The sequence below is a fragment of the Schistocerca serialis genome, unplaced genomic scaffold (genome assembly GCF_023864345.2).
Source record: "Schistocerca serialis cubense isolate TAMUIC-IGC-003099 unplaced genomic scaffold, iqSchSeri2.2 HiC_scaffold_1219, whole genome shotgun sequence".
In the NCBI taxonomy this organism is placed as follows: Eukaryota; Metazoa; Arthropoda; class Insecta; order Orthoptera; family Acrididae; genus Schistocerca; species Schistocerca serialis.
The window spans coordinates 267,501-272,500 of NW_026047424.1; the positions used below are offsets into that span (position 1 = coordinate 267,501).

General features: G+C 42.6%; 1 pseudogene; it reads right to left on the bottom strand.

Annotated features, from left to right (window-relative positions):
• Positions 1–4,689: 4,689 nt before the first annotated feature.
• Positions 4,690–5,000, bottom strand: part of LOC126435790 (large subunit ribosomal RNA) — a 3,020-nt pseudogene continuing 2,709 nt past the window's right edge.

The following is a 5,000-nucleotide window of genomic DNA, read 5'->3' on the forward strand; positions in this document are numbered from 1 at the left end:
CTGGTGATCTCCATATTACCCTTCTATCCTTGCAGTAATCAAGCATCGACATGTATAAGCACTTTGGAGTTCTCAGCTCTCGCAGTCTTGCGAACAGCGAAGGCCAGAACAGATTATCGAAAGCACCCTGTATATCAATCGTCACACCGACAACATACTTCGCCTGCGAAGTTGAAGTTATGTGTAATGCTTGATTAACTGCATCATCTATCGACCGTCCAGCCCGAAAACCGTACTGACATTGGTTGAGCCCGTAGAGCTCCCTATGATCGCTCAGCCGTCCGCACAACAACCGTTCTTGGACCTTCCCCATAGTGTTCAGCAGACAAATTGGACGGTAACTCTTCACGAATTTTGGATCTCTATCTTCCCCTTTTTTGATAATGGTTGCCTCAGCGATCTTCCATACCTTTGGTACTCTTCCCTGCAAGAGGCACTCATTAAAAAGAGCTGTTAGATATGGCACGATTTTACTTTTTAGTTGTTGTAACGTTTCTGCTGTGATCTTGTCTATTCCGGGGGATTTATTTTTCTTCATGGTGTCAATAGCACGACTCACTTCCTCCTGAGCAAATGGTACAACCACTCCTTCATCTGGATACTCTTCTTGCATCTTCTGTCTCAAGAGTGCCTGGTGTTCATTATCTGAAGCCGGATCATCACTTGGGAGTAAACTTTCCATTAAATATTCTGCCGAATCTCGCCACCCTGATGTAGTAGAACCATCTGCCTTCTGAAGCGTCGACAAAATGAGAGGTGTCTTAAGCTTCTCACTCACGATTTTATACGGTAAGCCCCACACATTAGTTCGAAATTCCTTTTTAACGAACGTTTCCCAGTGCTTTATTCTCGTATTGATTAATTCCTCCTTATAAACTGCTTTGATTTCCCGATAAATTAGCAACCTTCTCTGCTTCTCTCTATCACCGAGAGACCTCTGATATGCGCGCCGTGCCCTACGAACATTTCTCTTTAATTCTGTTAGTGTGGAACTCCATGGCACTTTCGAGCCGCGAAAGAATGGACGCTTAGGTATGAAGGTATTCATAAGGTTTTGTATATGCACCTGTATTGCTTCTGCTGTCGAATCAATGTCAAAGCCATTCCCCTCCGGCACCTGCAGTTGAAACTCCTCCCTCATGCGCTCCCATTCTGCTCTTTTATAATCGAAGTACGTTCCTATATAATTCTCCTCCCTGTGTACATTGTTAACACTTACAAGGCTAAAGGTAATCATATTATGATCACTTGTAGTCACTCTGTTCAGTACTTCCCAGGCCTGTATCCTATTTAGCACACTTCCATTTGCCAATGTAATGTCGATATTAGATTTTGCCCCTGCTCTATTATGATAAGTTGGTGGAAACCCGGGTTTATTCACAATTATTAAGTTCTGCTCCGCAATAGCATCCTGTAGTTCAAGTCCTCTCTCGTCAGTTTCTCTACTGTTCCATAGTACTGATTTAGCATTTGCATCTATTGTGAAGATGTGATATCTGTTACCTCCAACCTCGTTGGCTCTTATCATTTTATCGAGATAGGGTTGTATCTCATGTGCATATTGAAAGTACAGGTTAGTTATGAGAAAGACACCCTCAGTTGTCGTTAGCTCCACAGTAACAGAGTGTTCATCATTTACCTGAGCAATTGTTGTCACTGATACTTCTCTTTTCAGCACCACAACGGCCACCATTGGATTCTCTCCATTCATGATCACTCTTGCACCCATTGGACAATGTACCAGTTTCCCTTTCGTAGTGTAAGGCTCCTGGATACATATAATATCCAAACCTCGGTCTTCTGCAACCTTCCATATTTCTGTCATTACGGTGGTGCTACGCATAGCATTAATCTGAGCAACAGTTATACCTAAATTCCTTCTACTCATTAAGGCTGTCTGACATGATTATAAAATCTAAAACCTGTCTTGTCGTACTCATAAACTGTTCTACCATAGCACTCCACAAATTCCTTGTAGAGCTCCTCTTGATCAAATTTTTCGTTCCGTCGGGTATATGCCCTCTGAAGTATCTCACCCAATTCTTTCTTCCCAGTTGGTAGATTATTACATCGCAAAAACAGCCTGTCGGCAGTTCCGGGATATGGAAAGCCGATTGTATTCCCTTTTGGATGCCCTATTCTGACAATGTGCCTAAGGGCTACAACTAATACACTCATGTCTTCTAATCTAGAGAGTCTGTAATTCTCTTCAAGATCAACATAAATCGATCGAGGATCCGACTGTTTATAGTCATTTCCCTCATTTGTTGTAGGCTTCAGTGTGTCTCCACTGTCTGTAAAGTCGGTCTGAGTACCAATAGTGATCATGTCGGGTTTATGACAGGGCTCGATAGTCTTTTTGCTTTTGCTCTTTAACTTTGACCTAATCTTGGAAAGAATTCCATGATTTTCAAGGCCAACGTTACACATTTTACTGCCTGCAATGGTAGAGCTAATGGTGCTGTCCTGAATTGATGAAGAAAGCTTTTTCCCCTGTACCTGGGGGAAATTACTATTGTCTGTGGTTTTGTTCTTATCGGTATCAACTATATTCTGATCATTATTTTCACTATTGCCTAACGCGAGGTCTGACTTATCCATAAGGTACATCTTATCTTCACTTGTAACTGTCATTTCGTCCTCTAATGTGTTAACATCCACGCAGTGGGCTAGTTCTAAAGTATGTAGAGGTTGCCTCTTCTCGCGTAGCATGTTCCTCCATGCAATTGCCCTACGCCAATTCCTAAGCCTCGTGGATGGTGGCTTATGTTTCCTACGTATCATATTCTTATCAGCTATTTGTGCAATTTCCTGACATTTGAAGTCTCTGCCTGGTATGAACTCTTCACTATATGGTGATAGCTTACTGTCCATAATCTGTACTTTCAATTAGTCTGCGCAAATATAGCTGATAGGTAGGGCACTGAGGACCTGGTGTATTGCACACCTTGCCTCTCGAAGAACACGGAATACACTTTGCTGGCTTATTTGAGTTCGGACAATTTGTTTTTTGGTGGTTGTCTTCACCACAATGTGAACACACAAAGGACTTAGCAGTACACTTTGCACTTCTGTGACCAAAATTCTGGCACTTAAAGCATTTGAAGGCAAAATAGTCTTTCACCGACAGTGATCTGAAATCCACATACACTCGTTTTGCTTCTACTAACAGCTTCCTCACTCTTGCACTTACTTCAAAAACATGGTTTACCTCCACCTTTCCTTTAGGACCAGTCTTAAAACAGGGTCGCATTTCTTCAAGGATCTCTTGTTTACTTATTTTGTCAGCAAGATTTTGCTGCCAGATTGTCTCTACTAGCTCTTGCTCACCGATTTCACTTGGCACATCATAAATAATGATAAGAGGACGCTTCTTCCTAGGTGGCTCGCACTTCAAAGTTTCAGCGACTTTACTATTTGTAGAGATCTTTTGGATATCAGCAGGGGATTCAGTTTCAACAATGAGAACACTGTTCACAGCACGCATACTTTTAATTTTGATTTGCTCTTTTCTTGGGTCAATCACACTTATAAACCTCTGCTTTGTTACTTTTGCATCACTCTCATCTTTTGATTTCACAAATAGTAAATTCGGCGCCTTTGCTTGTGCAGATGCTATTTTGGCTTTGGTGGTGGGTACATATTTACTTGGTTTTGCTACAACTTCAGCAAATGAAGGTGCAGCCACTTTTGGGATCTCGTCTTTAATATTCTTGATTTCTTTGGAGATTCCCTCACTCTTCTCAACAAGTGTCTCTCGCAGCCACTGGTTTTGCTTGACGAGCTCCTCGTTCCTACCAACTAATTTGCATTGGTACATCGCCCACAATGCTAGCTTGTTCCGCAATTCACTCATTACATTTACTGTAATCTTTTTGGTAGGTGTCATGTGTTCATCTATGAATTCCAAAATGTTAGTGTAATAGTCCTCAACTTTATTTAATTTGGTGCCCCCACGACTTTCATCCCCCACATTTCCTTCCTCGTCCTCTGAGGATGACATTATGCCAGCATATAGCACAGTCTATTGGACAAACTGTGAGCACACACAATATCTCGCAACAGCGAGGCAAGGTGCGTCGATCTACTCTATTTACCCAACGTCTGGCCCACTCTCACCAAGAGTGAGATAGAGTCGGATTCAGAGTTTAGTGGCAAGCTGATGTTATACTTGTCCGTGGTACAACGATCGAACAAACAGCCGCCCAAAGACTCGTGGTACACAGATCGAACTAATGTCGCTCGTGGTACACAGATCGAACTAATGTCGCTTCCTACCGCCTGTGGTACACAGATCGAACTATTGACGAACGTGGTACAAAGATCGAACTATGCACGCCTGTGGTACACAGATCGAACCATGTCTGACAGAGAATTTTGAGGTTAATTTACTATTCATACAGTTATTTGACCAAACTTAGTCACAGATTAGATCACTTTCAACGTGATTTACGCCTCTAGGTGCAGAAGCATACCTGCTGCATCAAAGTTATATGGAGGGAGACTGTACAGATTAAGATGTTCAAAATCAGTGTCACAATCAGATAGTCACAATCAAGAGTGAAACCAATACTCACAGTTCACACGTTTGACAGTTCTCGAATACCGACACGAACACGCCCACGGTAAGCGCAGCTCGAAAGTGACGATGTCGAGAAGAACTCCCGCGAAAATGCGAGTAATACACACACAAACTACAGATTTTTTCCTAATGCATAATCGACACAACACACCACGGCAGCCATCTTGAAGTAGATAGGGACAGCGGGAATCTCGTTAATCCATTCATGCGCGTCACTAATTAGATGACGAGGCATTTGGCTACCTTAAGAGAGTCATAGTTACTCCCGCCGTTTACCCGCGCTTGCTTGAATTTCTTCACGTTGACATTCAGAGCACTGGGCAGAAATCACATTGCGTCAACACCCGCTAGGGCCATCGCAATGCTTTGTTTTAATTAGACAGTCGGATTCCCCCAGTCCGTGCCAGTTCTGAGTTGA